The following is a 17,362-nucleotide window of genomic DNA, read 5'->3' on the forward strand; positions in this document are numbered from 1 at the left end:
AGTCTCCTCCAGTTCATCCACATCTTTGAAAGAACCATGGGAGCTGTGTGTTCTGTGTGGATATGGAAACTCACCTGCTGTTTGGGGTTTGTTGTCCCTCCAAGTGCCACACTCCAGGGCTCTCAGCCCGAGGGGTCAGTCCTGGGCATGCTGTGTATTCAAGGCACTTGGGGGAGTGGCAGAAAGAAGTTTGCTGCCCTGGCTGTTCATTTCCTGGAAAGTAAGGACAAAAAGGCAGATCCCATCTTCAGAAGCTTATCTTTATGGTTTGCATTTTATTGAACCCTGTTTTACTAATTCCTCCTCATTCCACAGTGGCCATTAGGCATAATGTGTTCCTCATTGCTGCACTATTTAGTAACACACTAATTGGTGGCTGTCACAGCACGAGGATCAGGGGCCAGTCAGACTCTATAATGCTGGAAATCCCAAAGCAATGTTCTATCACTAAGTGCAGCATGCTAGAAACATGACTGTTTCTGATCTATGCCCACCCTGGGTTTCTGTACCACTGGTGCCTGGGCTGAGTCCAGGCAAGTTTATGAAGAGCTGTTGTTTGAGTGATGGTGGGTGGGGAAGGTGAATGGTACAAGGTTGTACAAGGCTTGTAGCCGCTTTGAAAGCCATTTCATGACAGGTGGTGCTATGGAGGCTCACTGAGTTTGCTTGTATTTGGCACTCTAAAGCTAGCCAGCACCAGGGTAACAACATGTTCAGCTATTTGTAAACCAAGCAGGGGCCTAGAAAACATTCCACTCACAAGGAAAAAATTGATTTAAAGAGGCTTGGAGTGGAGCTTGAGCATCAATGAACACTGAAGAGCCTTCTTAAACTGACACAATAAATTAGTTCAAAACAGATGACAGCCCTACAGATTACCCACCTCTTAACAAAGGAGGGGCATTCTGGTCCCCTTCACGAAAACATAGATAAAAATTTTGTTCTTCTACTCTAATGAGGCAAGCTCAGATATAAGTCAATAGAGCAATTCATTAACAAATCTAGTGAAATCCCCTGGGTTACCACTGAGATGACAGTGAAAGTGGATGTGCTGTGAAAACTCTCCTTTGGTAGAGATGTCCATATGCTAAGGGTCAGAGAGCTGAGTGGTTTGCTCTGTTTACTATTCACCATACACATATGGCAGTTAAGGTCACTGTTATCAGACACTTTCTCTGTACACAAAACAAAATTTCCATATGGTCCATGAAAATGGATATGCTGTGCTCCCGTGCAGCTTCCCACGGCTCTCCCTTTGTGCGGCACCGGTTGGAAGTGTGAAAGAAGGGTGTGAGGGGTTACCTCGTCAGTCAATTGCACTCCCTGCTTTGTGCATCAGTCCAATTTAGGGCAAATCTGCATCACTTTTTTCCCCCCTGTCTTTCAGGCACAAATGCTCATGTCAGTCTATTAGAACGTGATAGAAGTACTGATCACTGCCTCTGCGTCTAAATCCTTTTGAAACCAGGATGACCTGCTGAAGAGGATTTTGAGTGGAAGGCCCTTCACAAGACTCTTTCAAATCCACATAAATAAAGCCCTTTGCTGGCTTAAAATGGCCCCTCAGATTTAGCACTACAGAGCCCCTAAAAAGCACAACACGATTGTCATGGATATTACATGATGGTAACAACAACAGGCCAAGAAGACAAGTCTCCATGCTGAACAAAACTAGGCCAGACTTTTTCATGATTTGGGATACAGATTGCTGACAGCCCTGTAAATAGGCTGGTTAACCCTTTGAAAGTGAATAAAGAGTGCAGAGACAAATGCTTTCTGATAGACTTTGTGCATGGAGTGGGTAAAAAAAGTATAACTGTAGCATTCTGGGGATTCTGGTGCAAGATTAATACCTGAATATCTGAGAGTAATCACTGCAGACCCTTTGCTCCTGCAAAAACAGCTGAGCTAAATAACAAAATGCAGGTGAATAGCTTCTTGCACAAAGGAGCTGGAGGGAATGCTTTTACATTTTCATGTTTTAGGGACAACGGATATTTCTTTCTTTGTTATAATTTGGTGCTTCTGAAAAAAGAGGAATGGCAGGCATGTGTAAGCAGCTAATGACTTGTCGTCTATCATAAAAACACAACAAACTGAAGGGCATTTAATTTATCAGCTGTTCCTAGCCTACAAATACATTTTTAATCTCACTCCTTCCTTAGGAAAGAAACTTGATAAAAATGAATTTTTTAAGAATCAGTACGTTGCCCGAGTCCTAAGATGGCAAAACTGCTGACAAAACCATCTCCTAGAAATTAAGAATTATGTATATTGCCTTCAATTTTACAAAGCTGTTTGTGTTGCTACTTGAATGGCTCCCTTGTTACACACAATTTCTGAGGCTTGGCAGCCACATGATTTTCATAAATCCAGATACTACTGTTTCTAACCTCTGACCATGTTTTAACTGTGCAGGGCCCTTTTAATTCATTTAACTCATTTTAATTGTCTTCCAGGGGAAGAGAGCTTTCTTTGGCCAGCTTAACAGGCAGGGAAAGCTGCCTGCTTGAGTACTTGCTGCCATTCAAAGAGACCTCTCATGAAAATGCATGCTTGTCCTCACAACTCCTTCAGTAACTGTAATATTTCTCCCTTACTGTTTATGTCAGAGTCGTTACTGGAAGCTGCTGACATTTTTGACATTCAGTAGCATCAGAGCACATTAGGTGGTCCTTAGATAATTTTTAGACAAAATTTACTTGTATCACATACTCAGGCCATTACAAGCAACAGAAAGAATATGTTTCTGTGCAGAGATGTATCAGTCAGTACAGAGGTTTTTGTGGAACTTCCTATGTTATTCTATAGCTGCCCAATTTTAACCATGCAGTGCATAATGCAAAATACCCCTCAGCCTAGGCTGTGCCTGCTTTGTTTTTGGCTTTTGTGGAAGATCAATCTCTATTAGGAAATCTATTATCATCACTTATGTTTTACTACAATGAAATAAGTAGGCAGTTGTTTGGCCTAATAGCTCTTAGTTTGATTGCTAGAAGTAGGAAATCAATGCAGGGTGAAAAGAAGAAACATTTTTAATAACTTACACTTCAGATACGAGATCCCCAAGTTATTATACATTATAAGGTTAAGACCTCTTGAAAGAATCCTAGCTAGTTAAATATTTAAAACTCCTGAGTAAGAACACATGCACTAATGAGCTTCAAGCTACTAAATACCAGAATCTAGGGGGAGACATCTTGTCTTATATTAGGAAGTATTAGTGAGTATAAACTGGCCATGAGAAATGTTTAATTAAGAATTAGATTGATATGGGGAAAGCAGAGAAAGAAACATCACCCAATCTACTTGTTCATCACTGTTAAAAGCTGGATTTGTCTTTGCAGGAAAAGGAGCAAATGAAAACAGTCCTGGATGACACCAAGTGGACGTGTGACACTGTACCCTGACCCTCCCAATGGCCACGTCTGCAGCCCTGGGAGAGCTGTTGGACACCTCATACTGAACGTGGATGCAGCTTTCTACTCAGGTATCTTTTTCACAAACATCAGGCATCAAGTTGCCTTAGATTTTTGATCAGCTCTGCTAATTTAATAATAGTTGTTCTCGGATGAAATCTCTAATGCAAATGCCAAGCAGGTACAAGTCTTGCAATTCTCCTGCCCCAAATAAGAAAAGGAAAAACTTCAAAATTCTTTGAATCTCTTCTCTTGTGATCTTTGAATTCAGAAATGTAAGATGGTAAGAAACCTGTTAATTGTACCTGGCCATGTGAAGTTTGCTATCTTAAGAACTGACATGTTGCAATTCAAATGGTAAGAAGTGAAGTTGTGATTGGCAGTAAAAATTGTCTTAGTCTGATTAAGCACCAAGTAATATTAAGTCTCAACACAAATATTGTAGGAGAAGGTTTGCTGCAGTGTGTGAGCACATATGTATTTTATGTAAAATAGCTTCAGTCTGTCTCCTCTCTGAAACCTGTGAGTTCGAGTGGGTAAACAGCTCGTAGCAACAGATGAAAAGCTGATGAAGTTCAGACTTCCAGTTCAAAGGTTTCAGCAGTATGTGAAACGACAATCTCAGGTTGTTTGTGTTTCCAAGCTCCAGAGTATTTGAGTTGTTTGCTCACCTATGGATGCTCTCCGTTATCTTATTCCTGGTTGTGTTCATCAGGCGAGCGAGCCTGCTGGCTGCAGATGTATTTCATAAGGCAACTTCAGTAAAATTTATTTCACCTGCCTCATAATGCCCTGCCTTGCCCCCCTGGAAGATTAGAAATATTTTGGTTCAATTGATGAGGATAAATTACAGCAGCACAAAGCCAGCATCCTCCTCTCTCTGCACGCATCTCCTGCTGCTTGGTCAGCACAGGTCCACGATTCCATTTTTAAATCAAATTATGCTTGTGATAATATTGTCTTGAGCTTACAGTTGCTGACATGGATATTGACAAAGGCTTAGCCAGTATTTTAATAAGAAAACAAAATACAGGAAATACTCTAGAGTTTCCAGGTGCATCATTAACAAGACGCCTTGGAGGGCTGAGACTGCCAGCCAGCACAGGGAATGCATCACAGTTCGTCATACAACTTAAACTTCTTTTGACATCTAGTTATGTCGAAATGTGACTGATCACCTAGGGGTCCAGGCTCCTGTGAGGGAAAAGTTCACTGACAGACAGCGAACGAAGCTGATCTTAAATGAGAATCAAGAGAAAGCAGCATTCCAGTGCCTGACAGTCTGCAGCTGCTACCTGGGTCTGCCTAACGAAGACGAGCCTGCTCTGCTGAACAGTTATATTAGCATCTGTATGCTTCTGTCTCATTATCACACATCTGCCCACCTTTATTCCAATGAAGCTTCTTCTGATCTGACAGCTCAGGCATTGCCAGTGAATAGATATTATGGGAGCCGGGTACAGCAGCTTAGGGTGTTGGCTTTTATTTTCTAAAGACTGTTGTACAGTTTGACAGTATAATGCCAGAGAGGTAAAGATGATAATTAACATATTGGGCAGTTTCTAAACAAAGCTGAGACAGTTCTGCTGGCAAAAGTGCTGTTACTGGAGCAGTATTGTTTGCACTCCAGAAAACATCAAAGGTTTGCAAGAGCATGAACAGGTACAGCCTGGTCCCAATGCCACAGAGGGGAAGTTTTGGGGCTTTGGCCCACACCTAATACTGCACAGCTTTTGGTGTGCTTGAAGAGCCTGCAGTGTGAGTTCAAAATCTCTGTTTGCTCAGGCAAAATATCTCTCAGCATTTGAGAAGAGGGGAAAAGGTGTGTGCAGAGAGAAAGAGGCTGTGGGTCTTTCTGCTTGCTTGAATTTATTTCTACCCCCCAGCACAAAGCTAAGCGCTCAGGTGAGCTTCACAGAGCTCCTTTTGAATGGAGATTTAAGCCTTCTAAGTTGGAAGATCACATATGGGATTTTCTGGCAATGCCAAAAAAACACATGATGGAGGTTTCATCATTTGTCTGCTCAGTAATACACTAGAAAAGCTTGCTTTAATAAAAAAAACAAGCAAACAAAGAAGAAATAGTATTTGGAGCCCAGGTGGGCTGAACTTTGGTGACTGAAGGAGGGGATGGTCATATTCTCCTCTGCAGCTCTGAGAAAAGAAATATTTGCTGCAGTGGATTGCTACACTTTGCTTCCAGTTTTCACCAGGTGCCAGAGTCTGGATATTTGGGAGAGTGGTGGACTTGAATGGCGACTTGGCTTCATAATGGCTATGAAGCACTTTAGGAAAATATAACCTTTAAACACCAGCAAGCTTCTTTGCATTGTTGAGAAAAATAGTGAATGGCATTGCAGCAAGAGCATCCCTGAAACTGTGGTTTGTTTGAGCCTTGGTTTATATTTAAAAGACATAAATAATAACCTTGAGCCCTCTCCTCACAAACAATCCTGTAGCCAAAGGCCAGACCCTCAGCTGGTTTGAATGGGTTGCTTTTTTGTTGCTGTGGAAATAGGTGGGTTTTCCCTGCAGAGAGTTTAGCCCTAAATTTCTAAGAAGTTATGGACTTTCCTCATTTTATTCAGGGCCTTTAGTTCACTGCTTTTTTTTTTTCCCCTTTGTTCTTGAGAGCACAGGGTGTCCATGAATTAATGTTGAAATTACTGCTCTTTTGCAACAATGCAATCAAAGTCATTTCAGCATCCGTGCTGATAAAGTGAGCAGAGCTTGTTCAGATTGGCCTCTGAGACCCCCGCTCAGCACCACAAAGTTGGAATACAAAACACGAGATTCGTTTGGAAAAAAAAAAAAGAAAAAAAAAAAAAAGATAGAAGCCGTTGTCATTCATTCTAAAAAGGCATTACAGGCTGCCGACACTGTAGAGAAAAATAGGAGATGTTGACCTTTTTATTATAGACTTTTCTGTGGTGTTGCCCTCCTTTTCCTGCCTCCCCCCGCACCTCCGCTCCCGCACACACCCGCACACCCGCGCGTGCTCTTCAGCTCTGTGTTATCTCAAATAATTACCCTGCGCTTCTGGCTGTCCCCAGTGACTTCTGCAGCTAAAAAAGCTACTCATTGTCGGTGAGTGAAGAGGGATTTCAAACCTGCTTCTTGTGGCCCAGCAACAGCTCTTAATTAACCACTCAGGTATTGAGCCGCCTCCTCGCCCGGCTCCCATCCATATGGCAGGAACATGTCCGCAGTGATAATCACTGAAGAAAAATATTGTATCAAAAAAAAAAAAAGGGCTCACAGAACAGAAAGCTTGTGCAAATTATTTTTAATGATTCTCCTCTTGTGAGCCCGATTATTTGTTATTTCAAGCAGAGCTGGGGCGGGACGTGCCCTCCCCTTCAGCCAGCCAGAGCCTGCTCCTCAGCCCCACTGCAAAGCCAGCACCCAGGGAACTGGGGGAGGCCCTTCAGGCAGTCTAAAAACCTTTAGTTCCCTATGATTTCTCTAATCCTTTGTTTCTAGTGCTCCTCGCTTTTCTACGTGCTGGATGTGCACGTTTCCTGTGAGCCAGGTACTTGAAAAACTTGCAGCCTTGACACAGACTCCCAGACTTTTTTCCTTTCCCCTTGGTTTATAGAAAAAAAAACAGTGGTTTGAGTTTATCCATCTAATTAAAAATGAAGTTGCATTTACATTTTAAAACCTCGCATACACCAGCATACTGTGTCAAAAGATATTATGTATGATTTTACTTTGTGACAGAAACCATTACATTTAAAAATTCATTACAGCAAGGTTAGTTAGACACATGATGGATGCAGCTTTAATCCTGCCATATATTATTACAGTTAAAATGTAAATGATGAAAAATATTTTGTGCTTATCAGCGTTTATGTGGAAATGTGTTTTACAGTGATATATGGTGTTATATTTCTATTATTATGATGAGAAAGAATGAAATACAAAAAGACTAAGTGTTTATTAAAACATGGTTACTTGTGATAAAATATTCTTGTTGTACATGACTTTAAACATATTTACTGAGGGCATTTGTCCAAAACAACTGTGAAATGTGTTTACTATGCAAATCATTCTTTGTAATTTTTTCCCCTCTAACTGACTATAGCTTTTTAATAGCCTAATGTTGAAGCTATGTAAATATATTTTTATTATTTTCCATTTCAGAAGCAGGGGGGTGATAGGGTCTGAGTGTTTACACACATGCACGTATTCAGATAGATGGAAGCAGAGAAAGCCAGACAGTAAACTGATCCTAGCAACAATCCTTTTCCCTTTCTATCTGCTCTCATTTCAGCCTCTCAAAGCCAACCTTGCTCACAGGCAGCTGCTCCCTGCTCCAGCACAGCCTCTCAGCACATGCAGATCTGCAAGGGAACACATTGGAACGGACTGCCTGGGGAGGTGGTGGACTCTTCGTCCCTGGAGACATTTAAAAAGCGACTCGATATGGCACTCAGTGCCATGGTCTAGTGACTGTGGCGGTAGCTGATCAAGGGTTGGACTCGATGATCTCTGAGGTCCCTTCCAACCCAGCCTATTCTATGATTCTATGATTCTACATGGTCCTCTTGATGCCAGAGGGATTTAACACCTTGCACAACTCAACCTTGAACTCAGGGTTGTTTTACAGCCCATGGGTAGTGAGTGCATCATTGCATGGGAGAGTCATCTCCTGGCCAGGGGAACTGAGGTTTGTGATTTTTTTTTTTCCCCAAGGAAGGCTACTTTTCCATTGTGCTTGTGCTTCAGAAGAGCCCTGAGGAGGAAATCTGTACAGGGTCCTCCCAACTCGAGGGGTAACCAGTTCTGAGGTCAGTATTGCAAATCCCTGAGCTAAGTTTAAGTATTTGTGCTTCAACAGTGACCCTTCAGGAAGGGTTTCTGGCACTAAGGGCCTGGTCTCCACCTGCAGAATCCAGTGTAATCTTGAGCAGAACAACACAAAAGTGTGAAAGCCATTAAGTGACTTGTCCAGCATCCCACAGGAAGTCTGTGGCAGAAAGAGAAATAAAATCTTGAAGATCCTGAAGCTTGGGAATTTAGCCCTTGTGTGCATGTATTCTGCTGTGTGATTTGTCTGCTGGGTTTTCTGTGTTTCAGGTTTGCTCTCCCAGTCCTTCCACTGGCCCTGGCTGACCACTGTGTTATTCCAGGATGAAGTAAGATTTAATGTTTTTTATATGATTCCTGTAATTCCTCCAGTTTACATTGCTATCTCTTAAAAAAAAAATCATATTGGAGTTTGGCATGATTTAGTAATTAGGCTGAGATTGCTTCTAGGCATATGAAGCTGAGCCCATCTTAACAAGTCCCATGCACTTACTAAAAAACTAAGTAACTCAAAATATTTGAATATTTGTTTGTGCCTAAAAGCATATATGCCTTTCAGTCCTTAATGCCTTCCTTTGGCTATGAACATAAGCAGGAGACCTGCTGCTTGTAGTTCACTAAAGTGGCTATTTCCTTATAACCTTCCTCTTGTAACAATGTTTATTCAGTTATCAAGGAAGAAATAGCATTTGTCCACGCAGTTACAATTACCCAATTTGTTGTATAAATTATTACTTTTTTTTCTCATCTCATGCTGATGACAGAATCATTTAATAGAGTTTCAGTTGCTTAAGCTTGAAAATTGGTTCCACATTCTCCCTTTTTTTAGTTTTCCTCCCTAGGGTGAGTGCAATTCAGCCTAAATACAATTTCCATCCACCCTCCCCCTTTTTTTTTTTTTTTTTTTTAAAACATCTGCTTGTATGAGGATGTTGTTGTGTACATTAGCACTGTAGAGTTTAGCACCCTTCAGGACTACCTCTGGCTCTTGGCTTCCTCATTCCCGGGGCCAATCATAATATATCAGGAACTGTAGATATTTCCTATCTCAGCACTCTCCATAACTCTTTTGCTCAGCTGTCTGAAGCTGTTTTCTTTAGGAAGTCCAAAGCAAGGGGGGCTGCTTGACCTGGCATCAGTCCTATTTATAAGAATAAACCCTCTCCCCTGTACACCTTTGGAGCTTTGTCATGCAGGGGTCACATCCGTTTAAATGAAATGCTGTAGCGCCCGTGACGGAACAGGGCCACCTAACCTTTATTGTCCCCTCTCCCCTTTTGTTTGAAGTTATCCAACCTACTCAGCTGATTTTCTTCAAAGCTAAGGTTACAGGATTTGCAACTGTGTGCTTGCCACTTAATTAATTAGGGAGGAAAAAACAGCTATTATCACACGTACTGGATTTTTGGTGGTTTTTTTTTTTGGCGACGTGTTTGTTTGTTTATTTAAAAGAAGCATTTGCTTTAAAATTTTTCCTCCCCTGCTGTTTCTGCTGAAATAAATGCCAGTCAGGCTTGTTTGCTTAGTATAGGAGTTACTGTGTGGTTGTAGGAAGAAATTATGTATGGAGCAGCCATCTCATTTCCAGCCTGTGATCTAAGGACTTTTCTTAGAAGTAATGCCATTTCTGCTTCCATGGTGCTGGAAATGTCACCAAGTTATGATCTTCCCACTCAGGAGTCAACTTGGTTGCCTGTGAAATCTGTTTATTTTGATTTTAAGTCTAAGGATATTTGCTGAAAGCAGGATTATCACTTTGTAGGCCACCAACAGCTGCTGAAAAGCAGGGCATAAAAGTTTTTTTTATGTCTTTAATAACCCACTTAATGATGGAGCAAAGCACATTATTCACAATAAAATAGGCTGGCATAATCTCACTCCAGTGCATGGTGTCAGGGAATTAAGAAACATCTGCTACGCCACAAAATAACACTGTATATACTATGTACATTAAAAACATGTGTTTACACATGTGTATATTATAGACATTATTTAAAATGTCTCACTGGAATTCTACTCTTTTTAATTGCATTTAGAAAACAGTGAAATGGTTAAATGATGGTACTCCTGAATCTGAGTTTTATATATTTGTGGCTGTTGCTAATTATAATAGCAAGGGACAGAATGCAACATCATTTTACTTGTAAAGACAGAAAGACAGGGCTTTGAGTCTTGAAACTGGGGTTCAAAAATCTATTTTTAGCCTCCAAAGAAGTGACCTAATTTTGTGAAGCACAAAGCATTCTTGGGTTCTTGACTTGATGAGAGTGTTGGTTGCTCAGCAACTCTGGAAAATCAGGCCAGTATTTCAGTGCCTAAATGCAGATTTTTATTTACAAGTAAGGCATCTGAATTTGCAGCTTTTATCCATAGGAATAATTTGCATTATTCCTGCACTCAGAAGGGTGCTGCACATGAGAGGAGAGCCACTGCCTCTGCTTTGGAGAACTCCAAGTGACCAAATATTCCTTCCCTCCCTCTGCAGTTGGGATGCAGAAGGCTATGGAAGTGGCTTCCAAGCAGCAAAGCATGTAAACATGTCTTTAAATTTAAGCGTGTGAGGTGTAAGTGGAACTACTTGCATCTTAAAATTAAATACATGTTTCACTAGATCAGGCCAGATGGTTTTACATGCTCAAAAGTGACATTTACAAGGTCACATAAGAAGTGTTTGACAGAGCCAGGAACTGAAACCAGATCTCCTGAGTGCCAACCCAGTGCCTTAATTTTATTCCCATCCTTTCCTTTCCTTTTTTTTTGAGGGGGGGTTTGGTTTTTTTTGTTTGTTTGGTTGGTTTGGTTTTGTTTTTTCATGGCATGTTTCTCTTCAATGCAAACAAAAAGGAAAAAAAAAATCAATCCACTAAGGGGACAATTAAGTTGTGGCTTTTTTTAGAAGGGCTGGGAATCCCAGTGCCACTGTTTAATAGATTAGCACTTCCATCTTTTCAGAAAGGCATATATTTTTATAGACTTCTAAAAAATGGTGTTTCTTCTTCTATCTTACAAGAATGTCAGCAATCTGTTTGCATTTTGTAGGTGGCCCACCCAATTAAGAAGTTATAAGTTAATAAAATTTCTATGCAGATTTATGTGATCTGGATGAACTCTCCCAGTATCTGAATGTTAATCTGTTGGAAAATAGCTGGTACTGGAATAACTCAACGTCATAGAGCAGGACACACTAACAGTAGTTCTCTCATTGACATTTTCCCCACAAGTGCCAAAACAAACATGAGAAACTACTACAGGGAAAAAAAAAAAAAACCATGAACTACTGGAAAGGCAACTGTGATTTTAACTGTAATTTTAACTGTTTCTTTGGATTTGGCTAAATCTCAGCTCTCATTAATTTATGTCTTTCCTTGGTAGCTCTATCCTTGTGAATTACCTCGGGTGCATTTAGTTTAATCTGTCTTTGGTAGCTCTGTTCATGGACCACACCTTTGTTCTTTGCAATCTCCCCTTCTGCCTCGGGTTTTAATGCCTCTTTCTGTACTTCTCTCACTCAAATCCATACCTCAGCACCATGAGAAAGCACACCAGGTTAAATACTTTTTTTTTCATTAACATTTGTTGATCAAAGCCTTACCCTATGAATGAAAAAAGAGGAAGCAACATCCTTACCTTCTCATGGGAGGCTCTTAGTACACCAGCAAATTGCAAAAGGTAAGATGTGAGCCTTTTATGCAGTGACCTCTGGTTGTGGCTGGCTGGACTCTGTGGTTCACTGTCTCTTGTCTTTAATGGGCATGCTGTGTTAGAATATCTGTGACTAGTTTACAAAAACTCTTAAAAATTAGTTTCATTTAAATAAGGTTCTTTTAAATGACTGCACCCACTCACCTGTGGGGTCTGAGGAGCGGGCTTCATTTATTCTTCTTGAGGGTATGGAAAGTATCATCACTCCAAGCAGCCCAGCTCCAGGAGAGCTCCATGGGACCTGTGGCCAAGACACTGCAGGTGATAAGCTGGCAGGAGGAGGGACCCTGTGAGGGCACAGGGTTGTCACCAAGGCCAGGGTGGATGGTTTGGGGCTGCAGGCAGGAACTGCTGACCATGAGCAAGACATCAATGCTGAGGCACTGCTGGTTCAAGCTCCCTCAGCTGCCTGACTGCCAGGCATGGGTCAGCCTGTGCTTTAAGGTGGGAGAGTTTTTAGCAAAAGCAGTAGAATTTGGGCACAATAGACCCTGTAGGGCTCTGGGTTACAGGACACAGGTAGCTCCCTCACAGTGAATTTCAACTTTTGAGTAAATCTTCCTTTGCTAGAAAATAATATTTATGCGTTTTAGAGCTTAAAGTTTTAATGGAGATAGAATATTGATGTAGACCTGTTTTTTGACCTTTTTGTACCAAACTAAGAAATGAAAGCTTTGAATCTTTCAAAGAAAGTGTCCTTTAACTTCTTGGACTGATTTCTTCTGCAGTGAAGACCACCTGGCTCATTATGTGCCTGAAGGATCCCTGCGGAAGGATCCCATGCTAAGCAGTCTTGCAAGAGCTGCTGAATGTCAGCTTCTCACTCAGGACAACCACACATCTCCTGCCAGAGAGTGGACACAGAATCTGTTAAACAGGTATGCATCTGGCCTTTTCCAGTTTGCTCATTGGGATTTTTCAATCTGATCCTGAGCCTACACTGTCCATGGTAAGAGGATCAGATCAAATGTCTTGTCTAGGGAAGACACTGTTCCTGTCCTCCAGCAGCAGACACTTAGAAAAGAGACCAGAGAAGGGTATCTAGATGAAGCAGCTTCCATAGCTCATCCTCCCAGTTTTCTGCATCCAGCAGCTCTGATTTAGGTGAGCCAGAGCTGGTATCCTGACTGCTTTTTATAGGCCTTAATAGATTTTTCCCCGCCTCCCCATCCATTACTTTGCATAATCACTTTTTATTGCCAGGTACAATTTTGATATTCACAACATCCTGGGGCACTGAATTCCACAGTTTCATGTGTTGTGTGAACATGCACTGAGTTCTTAAATTCTTGCTCCAATTAATTTTTCCATGACACTGTTGATCTTATCAGCCCACTTTTCATCCTCTGCACTTTCTTCAGGTTGTAGAATCATCCTGTATTTAGATGCTCCTCAGAAGCACTCCCATATCTTTAAAACATACCAAATCTCAATTGACATAAACTGACATAAATTATTTACTTTTGGGATAAAATGGGCACATGCTACTGCCTTTAATGATAGGCAGTACACTCTTGAGAAATACCACTAAAAGGGGAAATACAAAGAGCAGATTAAACTCCAATTCCTTTCAAAGAGTAGGGATTGCAGATCAGAGATGAAGGTATTGGTGTCTCCCTGGATTCCCCATATAGCTGCAAAAATCCAGAACCCTCCCTTCCTATGTGTTCCTCTGTGCCTGGTAGATTGGCTGAAAGTATCTTCAGATTTGTGTGGGGAAGTTCTTGGACATAAAATCAAGATCTAAATCTGTCAGACAAGAGATTTAATTTCAAGCTTTAAAAATAGCAACACACTTGGTTTTATGTGGTTTTAGCCAGCTCCTTTAGTTGTGGGCTTCTTGATTCCTGCATTCTGACACTTACTGGGAGAACTGGAAAGCTCACCTCAGCATAAGCAGCTACTGCATCTTCTTGCAGAGGGTAAACAGCCAGTGTTATTAGTAGATGAGCAAGAAAGGTAGATCAATATAAAGAAATACCACTCTCATTCACTATTCCCTTTGTCACTGCCAGGCCTCAGAATTTTTCAGCTCACTTATGTCAGTAAGAATTTACTTCCCTGCCCAAGGAGCTGGGCCAGATTATTCCCAGGCTGCAGCAGATACTGATCAGCATGTAAGGTGGCTTGGGCAGATGTGTAAGAAAATAAAATTTAAGATCACAGCAACTTAAATGCTGCTTGGGTTTATAATGTCCACATCAGTATTAGGCAGCTTGGCAACAAAAGTGGCCAAAAGGCATCTCCTTCTGCTGCAGTGCTTGGTGATCACATCAGTTTGGGTAGACAGAGCAGGTGTAACTTTTTCATTAGCTGAATGAACACCTAGCTCAGGCCCAGAGCTGTGAAGGCTTCTGGAAATATTCACAGGAGGCAGCTTGGGGGATTAAACTCTATTTAGCACCTTCCCTTCCCCACTACCATGCCATTATTTCACTTGTGGAGCTGCTTCCTCCCCCCAGCACCTTGGGCTTATCCTTGCATCCCCTAATGGCCCAATGCCTTCAGGAAGCTATGGCAGACACCAAACGTGCCTTCTTGTCACTGTCATCACCAAGAGCTTCCTCAGTGGAAATAATCATCCACATTATAAGTGTTGCCAGAACGTTCTGGCACCAGCAGGGCCGTTAGGGCAGAAGCCTGGATGTCTCTGAGAGCCTGGGCAGCAAAAGGGTTTGAACCCAGTGAGGGGGAAAGGTGCAAACATTTTTTTGAGAAAATTGCACTTTGCTTTCTGTGCACACATAGAGTCACATTTTCTGTTGAGCAGAGGTCTGGGCCTTTCAGCTGTGCCCTGAGACACTTTGCACACAGGGATACTCAGGTCTGTGCTTGAGGACCTCACTCCCTCAGTGCAGGTTTGGAGGTAGCCACGGTTCAGCTTTTAAACTTATAAGCAGAGATAGTTAAATGATAAAAGAGTTGCTTCTCATCAGTGACATGGCATCACCTACCCACTCACAGAGCAAGATATGGAAGCTTTAGAGCAACAGCCTTATACACCCAGATAATTTTTACCCTGCATCCCCACAGCCCTTCCACCTCTTCCAGGAGCCCAGGCAAGAGCCCAGTCAGGAGGTGCTGGCAGCCAGCAATTGAGGCCCCCTTGTCAGGGGCTGCAGCTTTGTTTAGGTAGGCACATGTGGATGTAATCCCCCAAAGGAGGGCAAGTAAGTGCTGCAGACCCATTGAGCTGCCCCCCTGCCTCGCTGGCACCAGCTGGGCAGCACCATGTCAGAAACAAATATTTTACTTATTTCCAGGATTTCAAAGTGAAACTTGAATGTTTGCTTTTCTTTCCTTATGATTCCATGTCCATGCACCCACAAATAATCCATCATACGGTCCCACTGCCTGCTGTACATGGAGCCTGGAAAGGCTCTGAATGAGTTCAAATGCTTTGATGCAAAAATGTCATTTTTCACACATTCTAATTCCGTAGATGGCTGTAAATGTTCTGAACTCCTTTGTAGGTATAAACATTCCTAATGAGTTAAAACAAACAAACTGTTTGTGCAGTTAAATTGCCCAACGATTACCTGACAAAGCATCAGCAGCATGGGGTCCTTTATGGGTCAGAGCTGAGCTGGATTTTAGGCCTAAGAATTTTTCCATTTTTGAGCTGAAGGAGAGAATTATTCTTTTGGGCAACACCTCTTAACTGAAATCTGGAAAAAGGAACATGAGATGCAGCCAGACAGCTCCAAAAGGAGCCTGTTTGTCCCTTAATCTGAAGCAAAGCAAAACCCCATCCCTGTTCCTTTGGGACCAGGGCCACTTGTCCCACATCCAGACCCTCAGCCACAGCCTGGTGAGCAAGGTCCTTGTCCTGACAGCTCAGCCCAGTCTCAGGGAATGGCTGTGGTTCTGTCCCTGGCTGTCCCCATGCACTGTGTGTTGGGTGGGCAGCCCCCAGACCTCTATGTCACTGACCCCATGTTACCTCTCCCCAGAGCCCCAGCAGAGCGAGGGCTGCACAGGGCAGCTCCATGGGGTATGGGGTAGTGACACACTGTGACAAACTGTGACACTTCTCCCCAGGAAATGTGGGACCAGCTCCTTGTTGGCCTTGGAGATGCTCCCAAGGTAGCGTGGCAACCCCACAGTGTTCCCAGCCCACCCTGGTGGCCAAGGGGACTGCTAGGGTGGCACTGCCACTGCTCCCTGTGTGGTCCTGCAGAACCAGAGTCATGGTGGCTGCCAGTAATGAGGAAAACTGGTGTGTTTTCCTTTTGTTTCCTTTTAAATAAACTTCCAGTCCTTCATCTAGCAGGCTGGAGTCCAGACTCGACAGCCCAATGAGTAACGAGGTGCAACAAAGGACAGGATGTAGAATTAGGAGGTCAGGGCTGAAGGTTGCCCCAAATTCAATCTCTAGGCTGGGCATGTTACATCCCTTCCCCACTTCTCCTCCTCTTCAGCATCCCCTGTGCCATCATTCTCAGATGCTGGGCACAGGTGCTGCTTATCCAAGTGATGGCCAAGCCAGCAAGCCTGGGGAGCCCTAGAGGGTGGTACCTCTCATCCCCTGGGCCATGTCTAGGGCCACCCCAGGAGACTTTTGGGCTGAGGCACTTGGATCTGGCCCTGGCTCTGCCCTGGGTACCTTTCATCCACCTCTGCTCCTCACCTCACCCTGTGGAGGGACATTGTCCTACTCAGCTGCATACATAGGGATGAGACAGACATGTCTGTAGGTGTCTATACAGGCTGATAAATAATTACAAATATTAAGGTATTTTAAAAGAGCCTTAAAACAGGCTTAAAATTTTCAGTCTCTTCGAAATAAAGTCAAAATACTGTTTAATATCTTTTCCAATTTTATATACCCTTGCTTGGTTTTCCTTGTGCCCCTCTCCATCTAATCCAGCTGATCAGGTGAATACCTCTCTACCTGCAAACTACATTCTTGCTGTTCTACAATTCACTGCAAAAATGCAACATGGTTTTGTTAGGCTGATACATATTGCAAATTTCTTTTCTGATTTCTCCCTTTTACGTAGATGTACACAGAGTAAAGACAGTGGGTTAGTTTGCCTTCACTTTACTGTTCTCTATCTTGACCCTTTTTACCTGCTTTACAGGGGATCATCATGGTCCAGTGCAATGGAGCTGGACCAAAACCCTGACTGTGGGGTGTTGTAGTGTTGAATTCTGTGGGCTATTGTCAAAACTCTGAGATTTAACCTTTTATTTTATTGACTCCCTGAACTCAGACCTCTGGGCTCCAGATGAGCCCACACCACAGTTATGTACTATCTTAATACAGGAAAGTACTGAAACACTAAATGTAGGTAAAAGGCCTGTTTTCTATAGCAAGATAGCTTATCTCTGCTATACAGAGAATTTGTGAAGCAAATCATGTTCTCCTAATGACTCTGGTGACATTTTGTGCACATTGCTGAGATCCCCTTTGTTTTGGTACCTTT

The sequence above is a fragment of the Calypte anna genome, chromosome 11, assembly GCF_003957555.1.
Source record: "Calypte anna isolate BGI_N300 chromosome 11, bCalAnn1_v1.p, whole genome shotgun sequence".
Taxonomy (NCBI): Eukaryota; Metazoa; Chordata; class Aves; order Apodiformes; family Trochilidae; genus Calypte; species Calypte anna.